This window comes from Nicotiana tabacum, chromosome 2 (genome assembly GCF_000715075.1).
Source record: "Nicotiana tabacum cultivar K326 chromosome 2, ASM71507v2, whole genome shotgun sequence".
Classification (NCBI taxonomy): Eukaryota; Viridiplantae; Streptophyta; class Magnoliopsida; order Solanales; family Solanaceae; genus Nicotiana; species Nicotiana tabacum.
The window spans coordinates 86,901,611-86,919,272 of NC_134081.1; the positions used below are offsets into that span (position 1 = coordinate 86,901,611).

At 37.7% G+C, this 17,662-nt stretch overlaps 1 long non-coding RNA gene across 1 annotated transcript; it reads left to right on the forward strand.

Annotated features, from left to right (window-relative positions):
• Positions 1-1,936: 1,936 nt before the first annotated feature.
• LOC142172026 (uncharacterized) lies at positions 1,937-9,222 on the forward strand. Its single transcript, XR_012701553.1, has 2 exons — positions 1,937-2,470; positions 9,038-9,222. It is a non-coding gene; the product is annotated as an uncharacterized LOC142172026 (long non-coding RNA).
• The last annotated feature ends 8,440 nt before the right edge of the window (positions 9,223-17,662 follow it).

Sequence of the window (17,662 nt, forward strand, 5' to 3'; positions counted from 1 at the left end):
GGAATAAAGGTGAATTGATATTATACGGTGGGATCAGGTTGCAAGCCGCAGCATGTGTAATAAGAGTGGAATGTGATGAAATAAGGGTGAACCGTGATTGTGATTATTATGATATAGTGGGATCGGGTTGCACGCCGCAACACTTTTATCTATATTCTGTTGTTTGTGATATTAAGAAGAAATAAGAGAGGACGGTGGGATCGGGTTGCGCGCCGCAATAATTTATATGTTGGTGTTCTTTCTTTGACTGTGTTAGTTGTACAGTAGTCTTGAATTTCACTTAAGGATTGGTAATAGCTGAACACTGATGAAACAAGTTGGGTACCATATTTATTTCTTGCAAGTTACTGTTTTTACTTTATTCTTCCTTCTTTTCTGCCTTTACTATTCACTGTATGAAGATTTTATTGTGAGTGTCCCGACGTAGCCTCGCCACTCCTTCGTCGAGGTTAGGCTAGGCACTTACCAATACATGGTGTCGGTTGTACTAATACTGCACTCTGCACTTCCTGTGCAGATTTTGTAGCTGGTAGTGGCTGATCGAGAGGTTGGCTGTAGACTTCACAGTTAGGAGACCCAAGGTAGTCCTGTTAGCGTCCGCAGGCCCTAGATTCAGGGTAGTGGTTGATACGCATGAGGAAGCGGGTAAAATATTTGTGGAAGTGGTGTAGGCCAATGTGAGTCCTGTGGATGTGGAGCATATGGCAGTGCATTATGGATAGAGTAGTGGAAATGTGAGGTATGACTTTGGGGATTTATTGGAGAGAAGTAGCATCGAGGAGGATTATCTGGAGTACGGAGATATTCATGGGGTCGATGTTGAGGCTGAAAGCGTTGAGCAGGAACGCCCACTAGGACTTGTCATTGGCGGGGCTCAACAACATTAGAAGGGCTATTTTTGGGAAAGGTAGTTGGAGGACGAACGATGGAGCTACTAGAAAGGTTAGGAAAGCTGTGATAAGTGGGAAAATTTGGAAAATATGGTGGATCATTTGACACTATTACCGGAGCTTGGGTAAGGGTAGCATCTAGGAAGCTAGGTGGTGGCGGGGGTGGGGCCTTCCCTGTCATCCAAGCCTGATAAATGTCCGCCATGTGTTGTCTCAACATCCTTGCCTCTTCAACCAACCCAATGTCCTGTTCAACCAACTGCTTTCGTGTACCAATATCCACTAACTCAACTCTGTTGTCGTCTGTCATTGCCTTTCGACTTTATGTTGTAGGAAAGAGTTACCAGTTTAAGAACCACACACCAACCACCCTTCTCAATAATGAAGATAACAAAGAGGAACAAAATGAAGTCATCACGTTAGCGTTAGGGCATTTAACATAAGATAATCTCACATTATGTGCAATGCACCTAGTCACAGTTATTGGTTCTAAAATGACTCCGAGGTTACGAAGGTCATATGGCATCATCCCAATTTTACTCTCATTGCCCTTTTCTTCTTCGTTTCCTCTCTTGCGCTCCTTGATTTGCTCATTTCTTCCCTCTCTTTTCTTTTTGATTATCGCACTTTTCTTGCATCCCGCAGTTTCCTCTCATTTTTCACATCCCACAACTTCATCTATTTTTTTCTTTTTTTTTTCTTTCTTTTTTTTTTTCAAATAATTTCTAAAATGATTCGATCGAACCCGATGTAGGTTGCCTACGTATCATGCTCCACATGAATCAGACCAAGCGTAATTTATTTTACTTTATTATAACATTTGAAAATACAAAAATAGTTTCACTTTTAATGTTTAGTTTTATTTTAGTAGTTTATTTTAATTAATTAAGAGTGATTTTTATATTTTTATAAAAACATTATATTATTTAGTCTTCTTAGCCCAAATTTAAACCCAAAAGACATAGACCCAACCCAATTTTTCTAAATCCAAACCCCACGACCCATCAGCTTATTCCCTGACCCGCACAAGTTAACCCAGCCCATCACCTTTTAATCTTGGCCCTCTATTTGACTTTAATCCTATGGCCAATATTAATTCCCCCAAACCAAAATAAAAGCGACATCTCCCATGAACCTTAAAGAAAAAAAAAAGGATCAGCCACCCTATCTTCCAAGACCCAGCCACCGCACCACCCCATCTCCGTCTCCGCCGCCTACGCTTCCTCCTCCTCCGACGCTTCTGCTGTTACTAATTCCGTCGCCGCTGCAGTTTCAATCTCGAACGGAGTCTTTGTTCTGATATTTCCACATATTGGAACCTTACTGTCGTTTTTTTATGCTTAATCCGTTTGCGAAGCTCATGTCGGATGGTTTTTCCGGCTCCGCCGTCCCAAACTTTTGCTCGTCACTTCTCCTCTAAGCAGCAAAATCAGCGGTAAACTGCTAAAAATCTCAATCCAGCAACGCCGGGAAAGCACTTCCAAATCGGGTCTGTCGAGGACTTCCGTTCGTGGTTTCCGGATGAGGTCCCAAATTTGATTCGTGTTCCAATTTTATGGCTCTACACCAGCTACTTTGAGGTCATTTCTTTACTTTTCCTATTCCATTTTTTATCATTATACATGTTTGTCTTTTGTGTTTCTTTGCCTCACTTATCTTTAATGTGATGAATGTATTAATTTTTGTTCTTTTCGTTATTAGCTTAACACGTTGAAGTGGTGAGAATAGTGGATTGATTTAGAAAAAAGTTATTTGGTTAAATTGCTTTGCAAAACTATTTTAATGATACTGAATCCATACGAATTAGGTACAAAGAAAATAGTTGGATTGTGGAGCTGAAAGATTGAGCCCATTAGTAATTAACTATTTCTCACATGCTTTAAAAATTGGGCTTGGTCAAATACCTAAAATAAAAAGTCAAAAGATTTCCAGCATGGTTTAGTTAGTTCTGTTTTATTTGCTTTATTTATTTTATTATCTCTAGTAGCATGTTTAAGCCGGTTACATTCGGGTAGGCAAACTTTAGGGTTGTTTTTCTTTTATTTTATTTTTATTCGAGGTGAGAGGTTGTTCCTTTTAGTTTATACTCATGGGAATGCCTCGTGGATGTTGTATATATTTTTATCCGGGGTATACCCCGTAGTGAATGTAATTGAAGGCCGTGACGGACATCGCAGAGTAAGCATAGTATAGGTTAATTTATTACTTTAATTTTCTTTTCGTGTAATTTTCTTTCATATAGGTGGGGACGACCTCGGGCCTCTTTTGTGTTTATTTTTCTGTGTGTGTTTTTACCTCAATCTGAGTATTCTTTAAAGTCAACCGGATCAAGTATGCAATCGTACTCGTTACGGAACTTGAGGAATGCCTAACACCTTCTCCCCGGGTCAAATGAACCCCATTATCTAGAATTTCTGGTGCAGACTATGCTTTAGAGTCTAAATGTGTTTTGAAGGAAAATTATTTTTAAAAAAAAAATGGTGACCTGGCACACCGAAACTAAATGTCAGGTGGCGACTCTGAAAAATCTTTTGAAACACAATCTTTTGTCACTTTCGAATTTGAAAACCATTTTGAGTTTTTAAATCTTTTTATTCTTTTAAGAGGGTTTGTTAAGGTGAAAAAGGGGTGTGATAGCTTTGGTGACTCTGTTGGGAAGTTTCAGGTTCGAGCTGGTACTTTATCTTGTTGGCTTTTTAAAATATTCTGTTGAGTTTTTTATGTTTTATTTGGTTTATTTGTTTTTATTTATTTATTTTTGTTTATGTCGTTTTATTATTTGCTAGTTGTTTACGTGTTTACAGTTTTTCCTTTATGTGTTACTGCTTTATAACTGTCATCATTTTCATTACCCGTTCAATTCTTTCTGCAACAAGTCTCGTAGTACGCGTCGCGTACACGAATACTTTGTTGAGTCACCTTTATTTTAGGAGGGGGGCCGTCAGACGTATGGAGTGGGTGGAAAGCTTGAGCAGTCACCATCGACCATACGCTCCCCCGGACTGCCTTTTCTAGTGAACTCCAAAACTCAGGTCAAAGGTCATGCTTATTTGCATCATATCATTGTGACTTAGTAGGGCTCGGTCCTAGGTACCGTGTTCCTTCTTAGGAAGCTTGTCCAAATTGTGTCAAGTGGGCCCATGGCCCAAAAGGACATTCAACCATCCCTATGTGATACATGCAACATCTTTGAGGGTAGAAAGGTCATTTGGCGGAATGATGTTTGGGAAATAAGGTTGAAAATGAAGCAAGTAGGGCCCAGTTATATTTTTCTTTCACAACTTTTTCAAGAAAAGACCAAAAAAAAATCAAAAAGATATTGCACTTTCCCATCATTTTTGTAAATGAAGCAAGTAGGGCCCAGTGAAACTATTTTTGTATTTTTAAATGTTATAATAAAGTAAAATAATCTACGCTTGGTCCTTTGCTTGTTCATAATGAGACACATATGGTGGCATAATTTGTGTTGAAAAGGAATGTGAGAAATCTTCTGAATTCCTTGGAGGGCCACTTACCGCAAAGTTTTCAGCGCTATCAGTCTCGGTTCCAGAAGTTGATCTTAAGAACGAGTTGGCAAAAGGGACCCAAAAGCTATTTGCTAAGGTCAATGTGATCGAGACTTGTGAAGGTTCTGGTAATGTCGATGTGTGACTTAGTGGCTAAGATGTCGAGCTTGGTAATTGGAAAGACACTCCTTTCTTGGCTAGCTAGGGAGGAGTTTTGGTGGTTGATTTTGTTGTCATTTCTGTTTGTCCGGGTTATTTCAGGGTCGTAATCCGGATATTGTCTTGTGGCTCAAACCCTTCTTCCTCATATTTTTCCTAGTTCGTTTAGTTATAGTAACTCGTCTAGTGTTATCTAGGATCGTTCCAAGGTTGTAACCCATGTCTATTTTGCTTGTTTTGTTTTTCAAACCCTTTCACCGTCTGTCTAATGCAATCTCATGTTTTCTGTTATTTCTAGTTAGTTTTTGTTTAGTTCTCTTTTCCTTTTATAGTTTTTTTCATGCTGACTCTAGTGACATGATTTGCACGCGGAATTCTCCGCCTCGTCTTGAAAATTAGTCTAATCAGGAAGCAATGAAACAAATTTTGAAGATGATAGGGACATTTGAGGGAAAGAAGTAAAGATTTGAATATTTTGAGATCATTTAAATCCCGAATTGTATGAAACTGGGCAGATAGTTTGGGAAGTTAATAGGACGACAAGGATTTGGTATAAGAGAGTGCGTCCTAGAATTTTTGAAGCAAGCAACTTTGAGTTCAAGTGCATCTCAGGTTACAAGATAAAGCCAAGGGAGTTTGTCCCAAACTGACGGAGGGTATTCATTGTGAAGAAGAAATCACCCAATGAGAGTTCTGTACTTGACATGACACTAAAGAAAGATGGAAGGCATATCTGGGATATAAATACCGATGCTACAAAAGAAATGTTGTGCATGATCTTCATTTTTCATCCTCAAGTTGCATGTGTCGTACTTGGCATTTTCAGAGATTGGGAGGCCCTCTTTCAACTACCCAAACACTTTATACCCTTCGGTACCCTTTTGAGCCTGTGCTGATCTCTTTGACTTTCCCTCTTTTGGAATCAAGTTAAAGTCATAAAAAAGAAAAAAAGAAAAAAAGAAGAAGAAGTTTGTATCCCCATAGGTTTGTTTCATAATCCCACGAAGTCAAGAGCGGGGCAATTTTCGTAGAAATTCCATATAAAAAAAAGGAAGAGGTTCAAATTCTCTTGTTTTATAAACCGGGGCAATGTTTTAAAATACATTCCAAAAGTTGTAAATAAATTATCCATTTTATCTTAGTTTGAATTTGAGCCTTCATGCCTTTCTTTCTTTCTTTCTAATCTTGTCCAAAAGTCACATTAAAGTCCAAAAAAGACCTCCCATATGATCTTTGAGAGTGCCGAGTTAGACATGCCAGGAGCATATGATATTTTTACCATGGTTAATGCTTTGTCATCTGCAGAATCAGAGGAAATAAGAAGAAAAGAAGAAAATGAGAGAGTCTTATCGGTGAAAACCCTCACGGGCACCATAAGGAGACGGTGAGTTGAGAGAAAGAACAAAATGAGAGAGGTTTGATAGTAAAAACCCTTCAGGGCACTACAAGTCGACTGAGGATCGTGAATTAGATAGGACAATTGGAGCATTGAAACATAGTTTCACAGCTTAGAGGTATGACAAGAATGGAAGATTAGACTTGCTTGACAGATCATGCCACTTATTCCAAGATGCACGTCATGATCATTAGAGTTGGTGTTACATCAGAAAACTTTCTACTTTGTAATTCTTTTGTTAAATGTCATATCTTTCCATTGTCCCTTTACTTTGTTCTTCTTGCTTTGTTTAAGTCCTCTTTTTGAGTCTGCTCTGTCAGAACAAGTGAGAAATGACTTCAAAATTTGCTACCAGCTTTCCAATTGCACAAAGCGAAGTGTGACTAGCACATCAAAGTGGCATAAGTCAGGGAAAAGTGGCATTCGTACTGAGTTGATAACAATTGAAGTGCTTTGGGATTCATGTGAAATGCAAAGGTTCGGTAAATGTCAATTCATGGGTACAATGCAACAGATAGAGGATTTGGGCTTGAACGGATCATAGGTATTTTCTGTGATAAGGGTGATAGAGAAAGTGGTTAGCCAATAACAATCAAGGTCTTCCAAGTTGAAATCAAAGTTATCATGGCAAGTGTAGGAGCAATCACCCTCAAGATCAAGGCCACAAACCAACCACTATGTTTTAAACTCACAAGTCTTCTTTGCTTGAAACAGGGACGAAGACTATGTCCAAATCAAAGATTGGAAGTTGGAATTTTTCAGGTATCGTGCCCAAATTTTGGGAGCACAAAGGTTGTTTGAGAAGGTTTTTACCTAGTTGAGAAGATCATACCTCCTAGGCATTCTCCCTAGTTGGAAGAATTTATAGTTTTTCTTAAGTTCAGGGGTCCCGCCTGGAGAATAGGGTCAATTGTTAGTTTCCTTAAGTTTTAATCTTTAGTTTTTTGAGTTCAGGGGTCCCGCCTGGAAAATATGGTCAATTTTTAGTTTAGTCAAGCTCAGTTTATAGTTTTCCTCAAGCTCAACCTCAAATATAGGAGATGCACTTCCTAGTTTGGGTTTTTCAGATTCTATTTCTTTAGGAGGTGCACTTCCTAATTTTATGTTAAAGGCTTCACCCTTAGGAGACGCACTTCCTAGTGTGAGTCATTTAAGTTCATCCCTAGGAGACGCACTTCCTAGTTTGAGTAATTTAAGTTCACCCCTAGTAGACTCACTTCCTAATCTGGATCTTTCAGGTTATTCTTTTAGGAGACGTACTTCCTAGTTTGGGTCATTCAGGTTTTATTTTTAGCAGACGCATTTGCAAGTCAAATTTTCTTGGTTTTACTAATAGGAGACGCACATACTAGTCGAGTCTTTAGTTTTACTCTCATCATTGCATCAATAGCATAGGTGTTTTACAGTTTTGCTAACAACTTACAAATCTTCCTAGTGCAAACTGGGGCAGAAAATTTTGTTTGTTGTGTTGTTTTAATTGCAGACACCCACTTGAAAAATGAACGGAAATATTTCAGAAATCAATTTTAGGTTCAAGTCATTGGCAGGCGCCCACCTGGAGAACGAGGAAATTTATTTCAATTTTAAAGTCATCAGGCGCCCACCTGGAGAATGAGGGAATTTATTTTAAGTTTTAAGTCATGACGCGCCCACCTGGAGAACGAGGGAATTTATTTCAAGTTTTAAGTCATCAGGCGCCCACCTGGAGAATGAGGGAATTTATTTCAAGTTTTAAGTCATCAAAAGCCCACTTGGAGAATGAGGGAATTTATTTCAAGTTTTAAGTCATCAGCCGCCCACCTAGAGAACGAGGGAATTCATTTCAAGTTTTAAGTTATCAGGCGCCCACCTGGAGAGCGAGGGAATTCATTTCAAGTTTTAAGTCATCCGGCCCCCACCTGAAGAACGAGGGAATTTATTTCAAGTTTTAAGTCATCAGGCGCCCACCTGGAGAACGAGGGAATTCATTTCAAGTTTTAAGTCATCAGGCACCCATCTGGAGAACGAGGGAATTCATTTGAAGTTAAGTCATCAGGAGCCCACCTGTAGAACGAGGGAATTTATTTTAAGTTTTAAGTCATCAGGCACCCACCTAAAGAATGAGGGAATTCATTTCATGTTTTAAGTCATCAGGCTCCCACCTGGAAAATGAGGGAATTTATTTTAAGTTTTAAGTCATCAGGCGCCCACCTGGAGAATGAGAGAATTTATTTCAAGTTCAAGGCATTAGCAGGCACCCACCTGGAGAATGAGAAAATTTATTTTAAGTTTCAAATAATTACTAGGCGCCCACCTGGAGAATGAGGAAATTCAATTCAAGTTCAAGGCATTAGCAGGCGCCCATCTGGAGAATGAGGGAATTCATTTTAAGTTTCAAGTCATTAGCAGGCGCCCACCTGGAGAATGAGGGAAGTCATTTCAGAATTCACTTAGAGTTCGAATTAGAGGCATCAGGAGCCCGCCTGAAGAATAGAGTCAACTTTCGATTTTCAAGTTCAAGAGGCATCAGGAGCCCGCTTGAAAAACAGGGTCAACTTTCAATTTTCAAGTCAAGGAAGTATCAGGAGCCCGCCTGAAGAACATGTCAACTTTCAATTTTCAAGTTCAAGGTATAGAAGCATCAGGAGCCTGCCTGAAGAACAACGTCAATTTTCAGTTTACAAGTTCAAGTCAAAGAGGCATCAGGATCCCGCCTGAAGAACAGGGTCAACTTTCAGTTTTCAAGTTCAAGTTAGAGGCAGCAGGATCCCGCCTGAAGAATAGGGTTAACCTCCAGTTTTTTTCAAGTCAAATGAGAAGTAGCACGAGCCGCATGAAGGACAAGGTTTGCAAGCTCGAGTCTACCGCAAGTTCACATTTATTTCAAGTGCAAGCAGCAGGGTGCACGCATGAAGAATAGGGTCAACTTCCATTTTTCTTCAGACTCAAGTCAGAAGGATGCCCACTTGAAGAATGGGGTTAAATTTTCAGTTTAATGATTAAAGGATCAAGTGGATATTCTAGGAAGATTCGAGACAAGAAGTAGATAGGATCTTGTATTTTTTTTTTTATTTTTGATGTAATTTTTCCTTTTATTTTTGATGTAGTGGCAAGAACCGCGGACCGGAACCTCGACGGCGCCTCAATCGGCTCTCCACCTCGGTATACTCCATCACTCTTCTCACTTTTGAACTACACGTGGCTTGATTCCTGTATAGCCAAGGATATGTAGGCAGCTCAAATACCAGGGCTCGGATAAATCTTCTGTCAATCTTTGTTTCGTTTTGAATAAGCGTCGGGTCATAAATCAATTACATTGCTTATTGTTAGCCTATTTTTTACTTTTAATCTAATAGTAGAACATAAAATTCGAAAACACAAAAAAATAGTTTCACTCTGTATTTTTTACCTCATTACATATCTTTTTCACGAATATTAGTATTTTTGGTAAAAATATTATTTTAATTTTGTTATGATTTTAATCTAATCCTATTTTTTATTTTTAGTATGATATTTGAAAAATGTCAAAAATAGTTTTGTTTTAACGGTTAGTTTTATTTTAATAGTTATTTCTACTTAAGTAGGGCTAGTTAATATTTTGGTAGTATTTTATCTTTGTTTTTTATTTAATAGGCAAGAGTTGATGTGGGGTGGATAGATTTTTGGTTAATTAGGCCCATTTTAAGCACAAATCCGGCTAAAAAGGCCCAAAGTGGATGGCCCATTCCCTCAGCCCACATATCCCATCAGATATAACACCCTAGAACTAACCCTAGAGAGAGGACCGAGGCAGCTGCACATACACATAGATAGAGAAAGAGAGAGGGGACGAACGAGAAACAAAAGTCTGAAAAGAAAACTCCAAAACTGAAAAACGCAGCAATTCAATACTATAAATACACCATAGCTTCGGCATGTAGAAAACCTAGTTGAAACTTCACCTAAAGTACCATTGTTCTCCTCTTGAATCACTCCAAAACCCCATCAAACTCGCTAAAAATCAGTCAAAAACCACTGATCCATCAAGTATTCCGGCGAGTTTCGAGGTCGTCGTAGGTAGTAGTCTGAGTTTTCCGGGCAGGTTCGAGGTCCCATCGAGGTTGTCGTCGTCCAAGGTTCCCGATCTTAGAACATTTTCAGATTCGGTCTACGGTTACGATTCATTCTTATATCAAGCTCTGTTCGACAGACTTTCGATTTGGGTTTCCATACTTTCACATTTGGAGGTTTGCTGATTATATAAGAGGTCAATTTACTCTCTTCTCTCTTTATTTTAATATCGTGCTTGTGAATCGAAATGTGATGCTGGCCTTTCTCTTGTTTGTTTGTTGTGGATCGAAATATGTGCTATGTTTTATCTTTTTCATTTTTATGATTGCAATTCTTCAATCTTGATTGTTGCGGGAATTTTCTGATCTTTGATCTAAGCTAGCTTCAAATTGATATTTCGTTGGATAATCGCTATAACTTTGGTGATTCACGTTGAAATTTCTAGTCATAAAGTATTTGCTCATGCTCATGAGTAGTGTATCTGGTAGTATGATTTTCTCTTTTTCCTTCCAAATAACTTCTTAAGCCCCCTTTAAATACTGTCGATCTATATTCTCGTTAGTTTTGGTACAAGTTTGCCTTTGTCATTTTCTATTATTCTTTTGGTTCAAAAACGTTAGTTGGCCATGATTTTGAGTAATTTCCATTATTTCTTTATAGTTTATTGATTTCTTTAAGTTTAAGTGTTTTTGTTTCGTTATTTCTTTTATCGCTAGTAGCATATTTAGGCCGATCACATTGGGTAGGCAAACCTTTAGGGCGTTTATATTATAGTTTTTGTTGAGGCGAGAGGTTGTCCCTTTAGTTAACTAATTTATCCGGGGAATGCCCCGAAGAACTTTGTAAACATTCTGGAGGCCGTGACGAGCTTGTGGAGGAAGCATAGTATAGTTTTATATAGGATTTTTAATATTTTATTTTTCTTTTCTTCTCTTTTCTTTTTTTAGGTGGAGACAACCTCGAACCTCCTTTGTATTTTTTTTTTCCTTTTTATGTGTGTTTACCTTAATTAGAATATTCTTAAAAACCAACTTGATCATTTATGCAACCGTACTAGTTACGGGACTCGAAAAATGCCTAACACCTTCTCCCCTAGTCAAATGAACCCCTTACTTGAAATCTTTGGTGCAAACCGGTTTAGAGTCAAATATGTTTTTAAGGGAAAAATTGCTTTTAAATGGTGATTTAGCACACCGAGATAATATGCCAAGTGGCGACTCTGAGAAAATCTCTTTTAAACAAATATTTTTTTGTTACTTAAAGAAATCAATAAACTATAAAGAAGTAATGGAAATTACTCAAAATCATGGCCAACTAACGTTTTTGAACCAAAAGAATAATAGAAAATGACAAAGTCAAACTTGTACGAAAACTAACGAGAATATAGATCGGCGGTATTTAAAGGGGGATTAAGAAGTTATTTGGAAGGAAAAAGAGAAAATCATACTACCAGATACACTACTCATGGGCATGAGTAAATACTTTATGACTAGAAATTTCAACGAGAATCACCAAAGTTATAGCGATTATCCAACGAAATATCAATTTGAAGTTAGCTTAGATCAAAGATCAGAAAATTCCCGCAACAATCAAGATTGAAATCATAAAAATGAAAAAGATAAAATAGAGCACATATTTTGATCCACAACAAACAAAACAAGAGAAAGGCCAGCATCACATTTCGATTCACAAGCACGATATTAAAATAAAGAGAGAAGAGAGTAAATTGACCTCTTATATAATCAGCAAACCTCCAAGTGTGAAAGTACGGAAACCCAAATCGAAAGTCTGTCGAACAGAGCTTGATATAAGAATGAATCGTAACCGTAGACCGAATTTGAAAATGTTATAAGATCAGGAACCTTGGACGACGACAACCTCGATGGGACCTCGAACCTGCCCGGAAACCTCAGACTACTACCTATGACGACCTCGAAACTTGTCGGAACACTTGATGGATCAGTGGTTTTCGACTGATGTTTAGCAAGTTTGATGGGGTTTTGGAGTGATTCAACATGAGAAGCTATGGTGTATTTATGGTATTGAATTGCCGCGTTTTGGAGTTTTCTTTCCAGACTTTTGTTTCTCATTCGTCCCCTCTCTCTTTCTCTATCTATGTGTATGTGCAGCTGCCTCGGTCCTCTCTCTAGGGTTAGTTCTAGGGTGTTATATCTGATGGGATATGTGGGCTGAGGGAATGAGCCATCCACTTTGGGCCTTTTTAGCCGGATTTGTGCTTAAAGGCCTAATTAACCAAAAATCTATCCACCCCACATCAACTCTTGCCTATTAAATAAAAAATAAAGATAAAATACTACTAAAATATTAACTAGCCCTACTTAAGTAGAAATAACTATTAAAATAAAACTAACCGTTAAAACAAAACTATTTTTGGTATTTTTCAAATATCATACTAAAAATAAAAAATAGGATTAGATTAAAATTATCACAAAATTAAAATAATATTTCTACCAAAAATACTAATATTCTTGAAAAAGATATGTAATGAGATAAAATAAACATGAGGAAGTGCGGTAACTTTTCAATGGTGAGTGTAGAGTAATAACTAGTGAGCAATGAAGGTGTGAAGCATCCGTAGAGGTAAAGCAGAATAAATGCTAACAGAGAAGCGAGAAGCAGAAGCAGTGGCGTGAAGACTGAAGCAGCGAGAAAGGGAAAGGGGAAAGTGGCATAAGGGATCTGGGGAATTGGGGCTTTGTTTTACTGGAGAGTTTTGTAAATTGGGATATGGGAAAGATCCTAAAAAGGATTTTAACTTTCTATTAGAAGTATAACTAGTGAATTATTTTTATATATCTGAATTTAAAAATGATTATTTAATAATACTTAAACTCTCAAAATAATAAAAACAGGTTTTTTTGTGATGACTAAAAAATATCTTCAATTTGTCAAATAGAAATCACCTTAACATATTCACGTTGGGTGGTTTTCTCATGAGATTTTAATGACTGACTCGTGTATCTTGACTTTGTAATGGCAGTCTGTGTTAGATGGAACATACCATGATTTTTATTATAAAAATAGTCCAACTGTAAAGATTCATAGCAAGCAAAACCTAATTAATTTAACATTACAGTATAGTGGTTTGATATAATTAATAATATAATTTTTTTTTTCTTTTCTCTTGGTTTCAATAACTTTAGAGTATTGAAATCATTATTAGCTTTTTATAAATCAAATTCCGGACACTGCAACCAAACGACTCGTTATATTTGAAGTTGGACATTTCTGACGCGTACAATTGAGCAAAAATAGACTTGTCAAAATATACGTTTGACCTTTTAATATATGCACTTTAGCTTTTAAAATAAAAACCGCTGTCATCCTAAAACTTTACAATGAGGTAATCAAACGGTCCTTCTTAGTTTTGATCCTGAAGCTAGGTATTTATGCCCACTTGATCGTTATATTTCTGCATATTCACTATGGAGTATTATTGTTTCAGTCATCGGTGTGAATGACATGATGAATTGCTATGTAAATGGAAATATATACCTAATTTTTGTCCCTCACATATTAAAATTTATTTTTAGTTTTCAAAGATGCGTTTTTGGTGTTCATCACGTCATTATTTTCTAATTTAGCATATTTAATCAACTTTATTTTTTGAGAAAGTTGAGACGTACAAGGATAGTCACATCTATAGTACTTTATAATAGTAAAATTCTTGACCTTTGTGTTAATAGGTTAAAAGAAAACAAATGAAATCATGGCACCTAGCTCAATTGGATAGAACTTTTATAAAAAATTAAATTTCATCTAACTGAAAGATTCCTTTGCATATACTATTTCTACGTTTTACACCTCACAACTATCACTCTGTGCGCGTAACATATCATTATACACTCTCAACCTAAAAATAAATAAATTAGACACTCAAATGCATGGTGCCTGGACAAGTTCCGTTCTTCCAGATTAACAGGAGGTACAGTTGGCTAATACAAAATTCACTCACAAAGGCGCAACTGCATTTGCTGGCCACACAATTTAAACTCATGATACGCATAGCATTCACTCATGCCTCACTCTACACGTTAACATAAATTCATACATAAAGCTGTAATCACCATTAACACAGAAAAAACCCTAAAGCTGCTATCTAGACCCCCATACTTCCCTGTTGCTAATCTTCACTTTCTACTCTAAAAAATCAAGCCACCACTACACAATATTATTGGTCTAAATAATAAAATATTGCAAAGGACAAATCCTTCCTTAGATGTCTAAATATGAGTAGATATCTCAGCTGCATTGTTGAAAAACTCAGCAGTAAATCGTGACTCATAATTTTAATATTTTATCAAGGATACTATCCAAACAGTAGAGTAGAGCATATTCAGGAGCGATGGCATTATCTTCTCTACATAAATGTGATGATCCGATAGGTCATCTCAGGTTTTTGAACTAAATTTTGTATTTCGAATCCTTAAATATCTCATTTTAGCCTTTTTCGACTTGCGTGCGCAGTCTGAGTATTGACCCGGAAGGCTTATATGTTAAAAATAAGAATTTTTACCTTAAAAGTTAATTTTAGTTGATTTCGTGAATAAATAGACACAGACCCATATTTTGACGGTCCCTGTGGGTCCGTATTAAAATATGGGACCTGGGCATATGCCCGAAGTCGAATTCCGAGGTCCCTAGCTCGAGATATGAATTTTTGTTGAAAAATTAAAAATCTGAAAATTTAATGGTTTTAAGAATCTATTCATGTTTGGCATTATTGATATCGGGCCCGTATTTTGGTTTCGGAGCCCGATACAGGTTCAATATAATATTTATGACTTATCTGTGAAGTTTGGTAAGAAACGGAGTTAGTTTGACGTAATTCGGACGTCCGGTTGTGAAAATAGAGGATTTAAAGCTTTCTTAAAAATTTCATTCGATTTGGTGTTCAATTCGTAGTTCTAGGTGTTATTTTGGCGATTTGATCGCGCGAACAAGTTCGTATGATATTTTAGGTCTTGTGTGAATGTTTGGTTTGGAGCCCCGAGGATTCGGGTGAGTTTCGGATAGGCTACGGGATGTTTTGGGACTTAGGAAAAATCTGGTTTCTGCAGTTTCAGTGCCTTCTAGTTTCCTTCTTCGCGTTCGCGAAGGCACTCTCGCAAACGCGAGTAGAAACTCGGCTGGCTGAATTTTACTTCTTCACGAACACGAAGGCTGGGTCGCGAACGCGGAGCGATGGGGGCTTTACCCTTCGCGAATGTGACCAGCTCAACGCGAACGCGTAGTGATAGGGACCTGGGGGAGGGGGTCAGTCACTCTTTCCCTGCTTTAACTGTTACATGCTTTTTCTTGTATTTCCATGCTTAACTGCTACTTGTTGTATATTGTTTCTTCTTATTGAAAGTAGTAGATATCCCGTAGTTTCATTATCTCCTATTACTTGTTTAAGCTGTTCTTATTGGTGTTTTAGTGATATTCTAGATTGGTCTCGCTGAGTAATATTACTTGTGTAAGGTATTATTGAGTACAAGCTTTTCATTTCCCTGTTCTAAAGCTTAAGTATTGAGAAGGGTCTGGTGTTAAATTGTGAAATTTCTATACTTCATATGTAATTGATATGAATATGGTGGGATCGGGTTGCGCGCCGCAACATGTGGAATAAGGGTGATATATATTAAGGAGGAATAAAGGTGAATTGATATTATACGGTGGGATCAGGTTGCAAGCCGCAGCATGTGTAATAAGAGTGGAATGTGATGAAATAAGGGTGAACCGTGATTGTGATTATTATGATATAGTGGGATCGGGTTGCACGCCGCAACACTTTTATCTATATTCTGTTGTTTATGATATTAAGAAGAAATAAGAGAGGACGGTGGGATCGGGTTGCGCGCCGCAATAATTTATATGTTGGTGTTCTTTCTTTGACTGTGTTAGTTGTACGGTAGTCTTGAATTTCACTTAAGGATTGGTAATAGCTGAACACTGATGAAACAAGTTGGGTACCATATTTATTTCTTGCAAGTTACTGTTTTTACTTTATTCTTCCTTCTTTTCTGCCTTTACTATTCACTGTATGAAGATTTTATTGTGAGTGTCCCGACGTAGCCTCGCCATTCCTTCGTCGAGGTTAGGCTAGGCACTTACTAATACATGATGTCGGTTGTACTAATATTGCACTCTGCACTTCCTGTGCAGATTTTGTAGCTGGTAGTGGCTGATCGAGAGGTTGGCTGTAGACTTCACAGTTAGGAGACCCAAGGTAGTCCTGTTAGCGTCCGCAGGCCCTAGATTCAGGGTAGTGGTTGATACGCATGAGGAAGCGGGTAAAATATTTGTGGAAGTGGTGTAGGCCAATGTGAGTCCTGTGGATGTGGAGCATATGGCAGTGCATTATGGATAGAGTAGTGGAAATGTGAGGTATGACTTTGGGGATTTATTGGAGAGAAGTAGCATCGAGGAGGATTATCTGGAGTACGGAGATATTCATGGGGTCGATGTTGAGGTTGAAAGCGTTGAGCAGGAACGCCCACTAGGACTTGTCATTGGCGGGGCTCAACAACATTAGAAGGGCTATTTTTGGGAAAGGTAGTTGGAGGACGAACGATGGAGCTACTAGGAAGGTTAGGAAAGCTGTGATAAGTGGGAAAATTCGGAGAATATGGTGGATCATTTGACACTATTACCGGAGCTTGGGTAAGGGTAGCATCTAGGAAGCTAGGTGGTGGCGGGGGTGGTGCCTTCCCAGTCATCCAAGCCTGATAAATGTCCCCCATGTGTTGTCTCAACATCCGTACCTCTTCAACTAACCCAATGTCATGTTCAACCAACTGCTTTCATGTACCAATATCCACTAACTCAACTCTGTTGTCGTCTGTCATTGCCTTTCGACTTTATGTTGTAGGAAAGAGTTACCAGTTTAAGAACCACACACCAACCACCCTTCTCAATAATGAAGATAACAAAGAGGAACAAAATGAAGTCATCACATTAGCGTTAGGGCATTTAACATAAGATAATCTCACATTATGTGCAATGCACATAGTCACAGTTATCGGTTCTAAAATTACTCCGAGGTTACGAAGGTCATATGGCATCATCCCAATTTTACTCTCATTGCCCTTTTCTTCTTCGTTTCCTCTCTTGCGCTCCTTGATTTGCTCATTTCTTCCCTCTCTTTTCTTTCTGATTATCGCACTTTTCTTGCATCCCGCAGTTTCCTCTCATTTTTCACATCCCACAACTTCATCTATTTTTTTCTTTTTTTTTTCTTTCTTTTTTTTTTTCAAATAATTTCTAAAATGATTCGATCGAACCCGATGTAGGTTGCCTACGTATCATGTTCCACATGAATCAGACCAAGCGTAATTTATTTTACTTTATTATAACATTTGAAAATACAAAAATAGTTTCACTTTTAATGTTTAGTTTTATTTTAGTAGTTTATTTTAATTAATTAAGAGTGATTTTTATATTATTATAAAAACATTATATTATTTAGTCTTCTTAGCCCAAATTTAAACCCAAAAGACATAGACCCAACCCAATTTTTCTAAATCCAAACCCCACGACCCATCAGCTTATCCCCTGACCCGCACCAGTTAACCCAGCCCATCACCTTTTAATCTTGGCCCTCTATTTGACTTTAATCCTATGGCCAATATTAATTCCCCCAAACCAAAATAAAAGCGACATCTCCCATGAACCTTAAA